This window comes from Sceloporus occidentalis, unplaced genomic scaffold (assembly GCF_023333645.1).
Source record: "Sceloporus occidentalis isolate IW3139 unplaced genomic scaffold, rSceOcc1.0.p SCAF_4, whole genome shotgun sequence".
Classification (NCBI taxonomy): domain Eukaryota; kingdom Metazoa; phylum Chordata; class Lepidosauria; order Squamata; family Phrynosomatidae; genus Sceloporus; species Sceloporus occidentalis.
The window spans coordinates 85,615,192-85,627,517 of NW_028316984.1; the positions used below are offsets into that span (position 1 = coordinate 85,615,192).

General features: G+C 42.8%; 1 pseudogene; it reads left to right on the forward strand.

Annotated features, from left to right (window-relative positions):
- The first annotated feature begins 5,132 nt into the window (after positions 1-5,132).
- LOC149314238 (acyl-coenzyme A amino acid N-acyltransferase 1-like) lies at positions 5,133-11,835 on the forward strand (annotated as a pseudogene).
- The last annotated feature ends 491 nt before the right edge of the window (positions 11,836-12,326 follow it).

Consider the following 12,326-nt stretch of genomic DNA (forward strand, 5'->3'; position numbering starts at 1 on the left):
AATTCAAAATGACCACACGCTGACAACCCATCCACAGCACCTGAATGGCTCCCTTGGCTCACAACCAGAGGTTAGCCATTGCATTCTCTAAACAAACTTCTGGGCTAGGGCCTATTTAACCTTTGACTGGTTCTTGTGGGAATGTCACAGAATTCCAGGCTGACCTGGAAATCATAGCATTTTATCCCCTTTTCATCTTTTTGCTACTACAGTATTATGTCAATTTGACGTTGAACACTTTCATGGCCAGCATCCATAGTATTTTGTGGATTTTTTGAGCTATGTGGCCATGTTCCAGAAAAGTTTATTCCTGATGTTTTACCAGCATCTGTGGCTGGCATCTTCAGAGATGCTGGCATGGAAGAGAGTGGGGTATAATTACAAAAACCTATTATGTCCGTTATTTCAAATATTTTGGCTTGACTGATAGAAACTTCACACGATAGAAACTTCACAACTTCAACTCCTAAAAGCCAGAAATATGCAGGTTTTCTTCTTCCAGATCACTAGTTGTGTCTCCAGTCAGTGACAAGATGGAAATACTTAAACAAGAGTTATAATCTTTACACACAGAAACACCTGGATTCAGGTCCATTATTTGTAAGGATTCGTTTATTGTGTATTTGCAGATGCATCATTATGTTGCCTCTCACTTTCTGGTTCTTAGCTCAGCTGCTTTTTAGGAGATTATCAAATGTGGCTTTTAAACTGCAATTCCCCTGGGAAGGAAGAGGCATCAGCGATGCTGATCACATGATGCTACTTCCCTCCCATAGCTGCCTTGTCCCTTAGTTGTCCCTTTTCATTCACTGGGGAAACCTGTGAATGAACTGCCAATCGCACAATGCCCTGGGTGTGAAAAGCCATTTCCAGGGCACTCACGCAATTGACAGTCACATGGTGTCACTCTGCCTTCCTCTCCTCTTTCTCTCCTCCCTCTCGGTATTTTTTAATTATTATTTTCCCCTGTTTTTTGCACAATTCTGGAGCTCTAAAACCTTGAAGTTTTAAAGAAATCATTTTAAAAAGCTTAAATTGAGGCTGCAGAGCTCTGGAATTCCATGGAAAATGTTGGAAAAACCCCTAAAGGCATGCTCAGTAAGGCATAAGGGAGGAAGGGCAGGGTTAAGGAAGAGGATGGAAAGAGAGTGCAATGAGGGCAGCAGCCACAGTCACGCGAATGGAAGAGGTGTAGCAGTACCTGGTCTAACATCAGTATGGTGTCATTTTATTTTTGCTTGCATGACTGCAGCTTGAAAGGGACTGGTGTGATAATGTCCGCACACAGGACATTAGACACAAAAACCTGTCTGCTCACACAACCAATGTCTAGTCAGCTATAGCCTAGAATCATAGAGTTGGAAGATACCACAAGGGCCATCCAGTCCAACCCTCTGTCATGTAGGAATACACAACCAAAGTAGACATGACCGGTGGCCATCTGTTTAAAAACCTCCAAAAAAGAGAGACTTCACCATATAAATAGATGTTTTGTCAACTGGAGTGATATTTACAACAGTGAGTTGTGTAAAATTAAGACACCTGGGCTTATTTACCTTGCTGTACCCATCCTGAACTAGTTGGTAACACACTGTGTAGTAGACTTGACATCATTGTTTAAAAAGAAAAGGAAAAAGAGTGACTTCCAGCCAGAATAATGTTGTGGCATCTGCAGCTTTGGTGAAGTGCCATGGCATCACCTGCCTACGGTAGAAATTGCTGGTCCAGTGTCATTCAGAAATTATCCACCTGCTATCAAGGACCTGGAAGGAGCTCATAGGGGTCCACTGACCGTCCCTGGTGTCCAGATGGGAAGATGTCCAATGGGACATGGCAAGGTGAAGACCCACCACAGCTGGTCTTTATTGGCACAAACACCACAACTGAAAAAAATTCACCGTTCATCTGACTGTACTGCAGCTCAAATGCATTTGAAGACCTAGCTCAAACCAGGGATGGTAAGAGTGCAACACCCCTCATTAGTCTACTCAGGAAACAACCACACTTTGACTTTTTATATGCCTGTTCCTGGACAGGGCACTAATATTAATTTTCTTTTGTCCTAAAAAATTTTTTTTCTCTGACTTCCTTTTTTTAACTCCCCCAAAATAAATAGATGTCCAAAGCAAGGGGGAGGTGAATTAGAAGATTCAACAGCAAATGTGTAGATCTGCCTGTACAAGTGCTGCACAGTAGGAGAGATTAAAATGCAACTGATTGTCAAGTTTAGACTCTTTGCTACATGAAGCCTGAAAACAAAATGGCAGAAATCCACCATTTTGTAATGTTGTCGCTTGTAATTTAGCAACGTTCTCCTCATGTTGAAGAGTTGATCGTTTGAGGTAAAGTGTGTTTTGGGATAGCTACAGAAAGTCAATGCATTTGTTGTGCAGAAGAGTCTTGAAGGCTTTTCAGTACATTACCTTTTATGCCTACTCCCTATTCTACTCTCTTTTTGAGTCAGAAAATAATGTACATGTGGGGAAGCAGAAAGAGCAGCTGAGGGCTGTCAGCGAGCTCTTGCAAACAGCAGTAAGGAGGAGTGCGCCCAGCTGCACTCCCTTTGCCTAGTTTTGGGGAAGCTTCAGAAAAGCTGTTTTTATTAACAGGATCTTTTGTTAATAAAAATGGCTTTTCCGAGGCTTCCCCATGACAGAAGGAAAGCGGGAAGCCTCTATGATGTTTCAGAAGCACGACAGATGATCCCACCTCTGGCACTTCTGAAACATTTGGGAAACACTTGGGCAACATTTGGACAGCAGCAAGTGCCCTGTGTGATAAACTCCAAGGAGAAGCAAGTCCCGGAAGGGCAGAGTGACTAGATGTTATAAACACAAAATGTAGGGCACTCAAGAAAAATCTAGGACATTACTAAATAAAAGCTAAAAACATTAACATAAAGCTGGTGCCATCCTCATCCCCCACACCCTCCAAGTGATGCCACTGAAGCTTCATGAGAAATGTGAAAGGGGATTTCCTCATAGCACAACCTAATCTTTGTTTCTTTGGGGCCATTCACATTACCATTTACCCCGGTTCTGAAATCGAATCTTGCACCCCAAATCCCCCACAAGCGAATCAGAGGCTTGCACACCCGTTCCGTGGCAAATGTCCTTTAGAGCGGGTTAAAAGAAATCGGCGCAAATAGTGTTTCTTTTGAGAAACCCCGGGTTCTGCAGAATATGAACTTGCCCCTGATCATGACCGGGGCAAATTGAGGTAGGGATTTAGGTCAGAGGGTGGGCAAAGGGCAGGGCATTCCCTCCCTTCCCCTGCCGGCTTTTTGCAAGCCGCTTTCCCCCCCTTTTTTTGGTTGTTGTGAATGAAAGATTATGCACATCCTGTGGCTCTTCCTTCTTCTTCCCTGCCTTTCCCCCTCCTCTTATTCCTCCTCTCCCCCTACTGTTGCTGCTGCCCTCCTTTTTTCCTCCTCCTCCTCCTCCTCTCCACTTTTCCTCATTCTCCTTCTCCCTCCTCCTCCTCCTCCTCCTCTGCCAATGCCAACCCCCGCAGGCTCTTTCTCCTTCTCCTTCTCCTCCTGACCACCTCTTCTTCTGCTCTTCTTCCTTCTCTTCCCTTTCCTATTCCTCTTCTTCCTCCTCTCCCTGCTTCCTTCACACCTGCAGCCAAGGAAGGGCACAGTAGAGGAGGAGGAGGAGGAGGAATACTCCGACTGAGGTATTTATAGTGGGCACTTGCTTCCGGAGGCATTCGGGGAGGGCAGAAACCGAATCTTCTCAGTTCCTTCCACTGCAATGTGCCAGTGGGAATGGGGCCATAGTCATACAGAACAACTCTTCAACCCTTCACTAGGGTTTCCTTTGCCATTGCCTTCCTCTGAAATATAGCAACAGCACCTAGTATTCCTTGGTGTTCCCTCTTTTTATTCATCTCCTTACCCTTGCACTTTCTTCAGCTGATTCTCACTTGGACCTCAGGAAAAGTTCCAGCATTAAGGGGTTCAAAATTCAGTTTTCAGCAAAAGATAAGGTGCCTTGCTGGAGATACGAGCTGCATTTAAGGTCACAGCTTAGAACATACTGCTGTTAGCATTCTTCAATGGATGATGGTATCATATTCTAGGTAGAGGCCTAGAGGCATTAGAGTCTTAATCCTCAAATTGAGAAAATCTTCCTATGATCCAAAACCTGAAGGAGATGGCACCTCAACACCAAACAGGGATAAATGAGCAAGCCTATAATGTTCCAAGGTAAAATGCCTGGCCACTGGTTGCTACTGATTTCTGGTCAGGGTTGCAGATTTGTGGTTCCTGAAAGATGTACGCAGGTCTGTGATCATTTTCCCTACTTGCTGCAGATGACACTCTGTGTTTCTGCATTGGTTCACATAGGTGTTTATCACACATGAGACTGGAAATCTAAACCGAAGTGCTTCTGTAGCAGAGACACTTCGAATCCAAGGCAATTCACATGATGAATGATCACATGTGAAGAACGAAATTGTGGTAATTACTGGGTCAAATTGAAGTGAGTGCACATTGAATTATCATACTAGTACATACCATGTGGATTCAACGATTCGAATTGTGAGCCTTGCGCATGCCCAGTGGGGGTCTGAACGCATCATGAATCAGATGTGCTAGGTGTATCTGCTCAGAATCTCTGAAGACGTAGAGATGGAGGGGAATTTAGAGCACACTCCAAAGCCATTAAACATAAAACAAAAGTCCTAAGAGTAGCAGACATGGGTTTTTTTTCTTATCACAGGCAGAAAAGATAAATCTCAATAAAAGCATCCCCGACAGATGGCCATGCAGCCTCTGTTTAAAAACCTCTAAGGAAGTAGAGTCCACTACACTCCGAGGGAGTTTGTTCCACTGTCGAACAGCCCTTACTGTCACGGAGAATGGTTTTCTTTTCCTAGATTTTTGTGCACGGAAACCATAAGGTGTGCTATCTTGTTAGTCTGCCCAGGCGGCAAGTATCTTGTGCCAGCTCTGCAGGAAATGCAGCACACCAGGAGCTTTGCCCATGCTTTGAAGGCTACAGCTGCTTTGGAGAACACAAGAAGGAAGGCTGAATTTGTTCACACTACCTATAACAGTCCCAGTGTTTTAAAAATATTTTATTTATTTTTTCTCTGAGTGACACAGGTTCATTTTCCCCAGGTATTTTCAAGTGCTGGCTACAATGGTCCACCTCAGTGTCATCCCTGAAAGCTCACTTGCTGATGTTCCAGTGTGGATTTGTGCCTCTAGTCTGGTTCCCTCCCAGATTGTGACCCTGCATGCATCACTGACAGATGAAAAGGGAGTGAGATACGAAGCCAGAGCTTTCTACCAGGCAAACGCTGCTGGGGAGGTGACTATGTAGGTGTATGGCCCATGGACCTCTTTTACTCTCTGAAACCTAACAAGAAGTATCACCGACTGATGAAATGGGATATGATGGGAAGCCCTTTTCATATCCAGATCAGCCTCTTTGGCTTTTTTAAGGTTATGCCTTCACCCATGGATGTACCACTTAAAACTTGTACTGTGGAAAGATGCTATGTGGCTCCTAGAGTGGAATGCTTTCAGATCAAGGTAGGCCAAGTTCGAGGTGCCCTTTCTGTGCCTCCAGGTAAGACAACTGATTTTTTTTCTTCTCTGTGGAGCTGAATGGCTCAGGGTATACTCCAGGAGTACTGAGACATTTATGAAATTAACTTGCCATGAACTTTATCAGTGTATGTATAGTTGGTATCCATAATCCACACTGCCTATAAAAATAAAGTATAATCTGGGGTTGAGGAACCTATAATCCCAACTAGCTTTTGAAGAACAACCACTTTCATCCTTCATAACCTTTGGCCAGGATAATAAGGACTGTTTGGACACAAACTACATCCATTGGATCCCAGGTTCCCAAGTCTTGGTATAAGCTTTTCTTCAGTCCTTTGCCTCTGAACTACCTTTTCTGTCTCTGGTTGGAGAGAAGGAAATGCACCTTTCATTTTCTGAAAATTTCCAACGACTCTGTATCTTTTTCATTCCTGTCCCCACTCTCCCCAGGACTGTGTGCACACACACAGAAACTCATACTCCATTTTAAAAAACAACTGCTATGGAAATTACATCCATTGACTACATCCCTTGCAAAGTATTTGCATTGACCTTTGGAATTAAACTCCTTTAAGCCATTTGCCTTTCTGAAACCACTCACACGGTCATAACTATTATCAAGTATCTTCTTGCTGCAAATGAATAGAGCACAATAAGAATGCCATTTGGAAGGATCATTTGTCTACATTGTAGGCCCTATAGGCTGGATCACACTGGATCATGTGATTACTTATCCAGATCTCACAACTGTCACTGGCATGGCTAGGAATCATTGGCAGTCGTGTAGCTTCCATATCATTAGGGTAATGAATCCACTTTAGCTTTGCGTCCAAGGTTTTGAGACAATTTGGGGAATAGGGTCCAACTCCTAAAACAACACCAGAGTGAATTCAGTGACTCACTGACATGGACACTACCAGCAACATTGCTGGGTGTCCAAATTCCTGAGTTACATAAGTTTGATATTATTTTAAATCTCATGTCTCCATCCTGCAGAATCCTGGGCTATGTCATTTGGAAAGGCACATTTTCTAAATTACTGCCTGATAGGGATGCAATTATTCACTAATTTTCTTCTTGAAGGAAGCAACAAAGAATTTTAGCAATTTTCTTCCTAATATAAGAAAGTATTTCAAAATCACAGTTTTTGAAGCCTATTAACAATCTGGACTTATTATGCACAAAATTCACACTTGGTTGTTGTGTGCAGAGAACAGCATTTTCTGTGCCTAGTAGTATCTTTTGTGGAGAAAAAGCTGTTTCATGCACAAAAAATGCTGCTCACTGCACAAAATAATCACATGGGTACAGAATCAGTCCCCCAATTACACATTTTTGTACTTTAAATAGCTTTTTCTGTGCAGAAAATAATCTTTTTCCTCAGAAATATTCTGAAAATTCTTGACAGTCCAGGATTCTTCTCTTCAGATTTTCTCAGTGCTCAAAAAACATTTTTTTTCAACACAGACACAAACACACTCACATGTTTTTCCCCATCCCTACTGCCTGAACTTACTTTCGCAAAGAATTATTGACAGGTGCCATGCTTTTATAATTCTGTAGCCTAGCCATATTCTGGAACAGGGATGGGAACCATGCATCCCAAGGGAGGGTCCATGGGGGGGGGGACTTTTCATTTTCAGTCCCATTCCCCTCTAAAACAGCTTTGGGAGACATATAAATGCTGTTTTGGATCATCACTAGAAGTCACACAGTTAGGTTTGCCATATCCTGCCTGGGGGTGGGACTTTCCCAGTTTGGGGCGGGTCCGCACGGTCCCGCACGGTTTGCCCTTTGTCCCGTGTCCCCCGCCCCCCGGCGACGCCAGGCAGGGGAAAAGGAGCCTCGCCTCAGCAAGGCCCCATTCCCCTACCTGGGCTCCTCTGCCGGTGACGGAGGTGGCCAGGCAGGGGAAAAGAGCCTTTCCTCTTCTTTCTGCTCCTCCTCTTCTTCTGCTTCCTCTCCTCCTCCTCCTCCTCTTCTTCCTCCCCTTCTTCCTCTTCTTCTTCATCTTCTTCCTCCTCTCCTCCTCCTCCTCCTCCCCTTCTTCATCTTCTTCCTCCCCCTCTTCTTTTCCACCTCTTGTTCTTCTCCTCCTCCTCTTCTTCCCCTCTTCCTCCCCTTCTTCTTCCTCTCTACTTCCTCTTCTTCCTCCTCCTCCTTTTCCCCTCTTCCTCCTCCTCTTCTTCTTCCTCTCTACTTCCTCTTCTTCCTCCTCCTCCTTTTCCCCTCTTCCTCCTCCTCTTCTTCCTCCTCTTCTTCCTCTCCTCTACCTCCTCCTCTTCTTCCTCCTCTTCTTCTTCTGGTGTTTGGCCAGAAAGGGAAGTACATTTCTGCCATCTGTCTAGGAATAATGCCAAATGTCCTCCATTTTGATCATGCCTAAGAAACATGCATTTATATTAACATTTTTTAAAAATCATCAATTTTTTTCACGTGTCCTCCACTTTAAAAATGTGTCCTACATTTGAAAATGGTGTCCTACATTTGTCCTACATTTGTCCCGGTTTGGAGGTCCTGACTTATGGCAACCCTACACACAGTATTCTATCCAGTTACCCCAATCATCCACTGCGATAGCATTCTGTGGCCCTTTGGAGCTTCGGAGAAGATAAAACATCAGGAAGCTGCTCCCAATGGTCTACTTAAAGCCATTACTGACCCCAGTTCATATAATCAAATTAGACAACTGAGGATTTTTTTTTTTAAATCCACATTTCTATTCACAGGAAAGATTATTTTTCTTGCATAAAGGGCACATATGTTTACAATTTAAATAACTTATAGGACCAGTCAAAATGCCATTGTATGCATAGTATGCCATTGTATGTATCATTCTGGCTCCAGAATATACACCTTGGGCTAGAATGAGGACAAGCTGCTTGGTCTCCCTTCCTCTGACTTCTCTGCAGGGCCTGGGCCATTTCCAGGGGTGATTGATCTGTTTGGTGGAAGTGCAGGCCTCTTTGAATTCAGAGCCAGCCTGCTGGCTAACAGAGGCTTTGTTGTTCTGGCCCTGGCTTACTTTGCATATGATGACCTACCACAAACTCTGACAGAAGTGAACCTGGAATATTTTGAGGAAGCATCAATATTGCTCTTAAAACATCCTAAGGTATGTCTGAAAGGGCATGTTTCCTTCTGTATTATTATGAAGATCAACATTCTACCGTATTGTACTAATGACTTCCATATTTCAGGAATTTATCCTGCATTCTCGAGTCAAAATGATTCGGTAAATCATCATGAGGAAGACAGGCAGAACAGAATCAACCGGTGTGTGTGTGTGTGTGCCTTCAAGTTGCCTGTTGACTTATGGTGACCCCATTAATTTCATAGAGGCCTTTCTTAGGCAATGAATGCTCAAAGGTGGTTTTGCCAGTTCCTTCCTCTGAAAGATAGCCTACAGCAACTGGTAGTCATTGGTGGCCTCCAATCCAAGTTCAAACCAGAGCAGATTCTGCTTAGCTTTCAAGATCAGGTGGGATCTGAGGAATAATCAAGACAGAAAAATTATACAAACAAATATTATTAACTTCCTCCTTCATGGAAAATATTTAAGCTTCAGGACATTTGGGGACTTTATATTTTGTAGGCCTGTAGAGACCTTTCTGTGGCCTATACAGCTTCCCCTCCCCCCCCCAAAAAAAAAGACAATGGATGAAGCAGGACATCCCTGGTATGAAAAAAGTATTTGTGAAATGATGATGGGGCCTCAGAAAATGTGCCAATGAGACTCTGCCCTCATAAAGTCTAGTGGTGCTGCTGGCTATGTGGGGGGACCCCAAAACTGAAGGGAGCTTGCAAAGGCTAACAAATGGTGGTGCAGCTTGTACACTAGGGTCCCATGCCCTGGCAGTTGTCCACATCTGATTTAATACTGCATTCATACAGAACAGGTAGCTATTATAAAGCTAATACCTTAATAATAAAACATTTTTATCTTTTTAAACTGTTTAATATTTTAACATGTAATTTGTTTTAATTATTGTAGTAATTTAATTCTGTTTTAATGCAATATTTCTGTATGCTTTTAACTGTACTGTTTTTAATATTGTAAGCCACCCTGAGTGGCAGTCTTGGGAGAAGGGCAGGATATTAATAATAATAATAATAATAATAATAATACCTGAAGGAATTACTCATTGGAAAAGACACTAATGTTAGGAAAGGTGGAGGGATGTAGAAAGAGAGGAAGACCACATGCTGGATGGATGGACTCTTCTAAAGGAGCTCATGAGTATGAATTTGCAGGACCTAAGCAGAGCAGTGGAAAATAGGGAGTCTTGGAGATGTATCATCCACAGGGTTAGCATGAGTCAAGATCGACTTGAGGGCAGTTAACAACAACAACAACAACAACCTGCTAAGAGTAAGCTCCATGTCAGCCTTGTGGTGGATTTCTGCTCAATGTGATTTGCTTATGGTGAGGCACACAGACAAAAATGGGTATGGAAAAGGGGTCAAGAACCATTGACTCGCCAGATCCTTTAGACTTAAGCTTCCAGGAAATCTAGATACAACAACAACCAAAATTAAGGACTTCTGGGAGGCATTTTATAACATTACATGGGTTAGAACATGTACAAATTTATTTGGGAGTAAATTGGGTTGCCTTAGGGTTGCCATAAGTCAGAAATATCAAGTAGTTTTAATGCTGGTGAAGGTAAGAGAACAACAGAACTGGTGAATTGGAAGGGACCAGAAGGAGCACTTCAGTCTCTGCCATTTGCAGAATCCTGATTTCTGAATGAACACATTTTGGCTCAGCAAATAAGGGTTTTACTTTTCACTATGGAGTTTATCAAATGGGGAAAATTGGAAGTCTAAAAAAGTAAGAACCTGTGATTATCCAGCGTATTAGGCACAATTGTGCGATTGATTTTCACACAACTTTGTGTGCAAACTGCTAAGAATCCAACCAGAAAGAGACATGAACCAGCAGTTAGTCATTTTGGGGGAAATATTGTGAATTCATTCCCATTTCATTCACTATATCGCTTTTTTTGTGCAATTGCTCTAGTGTGAAAGCTATTTGCAGTTTATTCATGGGATTCTCAGAATTTCTGTACTTGTTGCCGAATTTCCTATGATTCTTTGGGGCAAGTTTACTTCCGGTGCCGCTTTGTCATGCCTGATTGCTGAGAGGAAAGCAGCCTTTTATGATTTTTTAAAAACTTTCCTTTCTTTTGTGTAATGTTTTATTCTTTTTACATAGGTTGGAGACCATTTCTCAGAAACTAAGGGACAGTACAGTAGATTTTTTATTATATATATATATATATATATATATATATATATATATATAATTGTTTGTTTCTCTGGGTGATTTTGTTTGCTGCCATGTGTGCTCTGGTGACACAACTAATTCTTCTGTGCGCACACGCAAAAACGCAATTCCAAAACCATCCATGGGATTTACACATATCTGTGTGAAAACCAAATGTGCATTCGACTCTCTTTCTCGCTTTATTAACAAGTCTCTAATGCATTGTGTTCTGCATGTGAAAATCATTTGCGCATTTGTGCGCTTTTGCAGGATGTGGATATTTTAATCATTATCAGGATGGTGGTACATATGGTCCCAGTGTGATAAACTCCTATGCTGTGTTTGCACTCCAGTCTCTCAAGCTTTCAACAAACCAAATATTTTAACTTTGTTTTGTTTTCCCCAGGTAAAAGCTCCTGGACTTGGAGTTATTGGGTTGTCCAAAGGAGCCGAAATTGCACTAGTCATGGCTACCTTCTTACCACAAATAGTGGCTACAGTTTGCATCAATGGTGCCACAAGTATTAATCATACACCACTCCGCTTTCGCTATGTCCATATCCCTGCTGTTCCCCCTGCTCTAGAGACAATTCTCATCACTGAAACAGGACTGTATTCTAGTCTCCATGTCATGGGAGATCCCTGGGATGAAAGATATCAAGCTTCTGCCATCCCTCTGGAGAAGGCTCGTGGGCCTATGCTCTTCATTGTGGGAGAAGCTGATGAAACCTTGAAAAGCATGTTGTATGCTGAGGCAGCCATAGCCAGAGCAAAGAAGTATGGGAAAAATAACTGTACCCTGCTCTCTTATCCAGGGGCTGGGCACCTCATAGAATCCCCTGGATCCCCACTTTGCTACAGTTCCCGAATACACCAATCACCTCTACCTGTACAATGGGGAGGCAAAACAAAGCCCCATGCCAAAGCCCAGGAACATTCCTGGAAAGAGATCCTGAAATTCCTAGAATGTCATCTTGGACTTCTTCAAAACAGCAATTTGTGATGTCAGGGGAAATGAAAGAGAAAACTGGTGGCTTATTTTAGTCCTTTAAAGAAATTCAAATAACTCACATATTTCGTGAAGTAGGGAAGTAGGAGATGTGATCCAATAACACCTGGAAGGAGAAACATTCCCCATCCTTGCCTCAGTACCTTCTCTTTTCAAAAGCAATAATGCACTGACAGTTGGCTGCAGTAAGAGGGGATAGGCAACCCAATTTCCACTCATGTCTTGGACTACGGCTTCCATCATAAAGTCCAGCCAGCATGTGAGACAGTAGTGGGGAATCAAGGAGCAGCACATTTTTCTTTCTGCAGGGATGTGGCCATAGATATCACTCAGTCTCCAGACAAAGCCCTGGGTGGAGTTTCTTAGCATGCTGCTTTGGACAGGAAATGTGAGTCCTTTCACACTATACTAGTGCTATGATTCCACTTTAACTGCCATGGTCCATCCTATGGACTTTATCACATGGAACATTTGGGGGTTTAAAC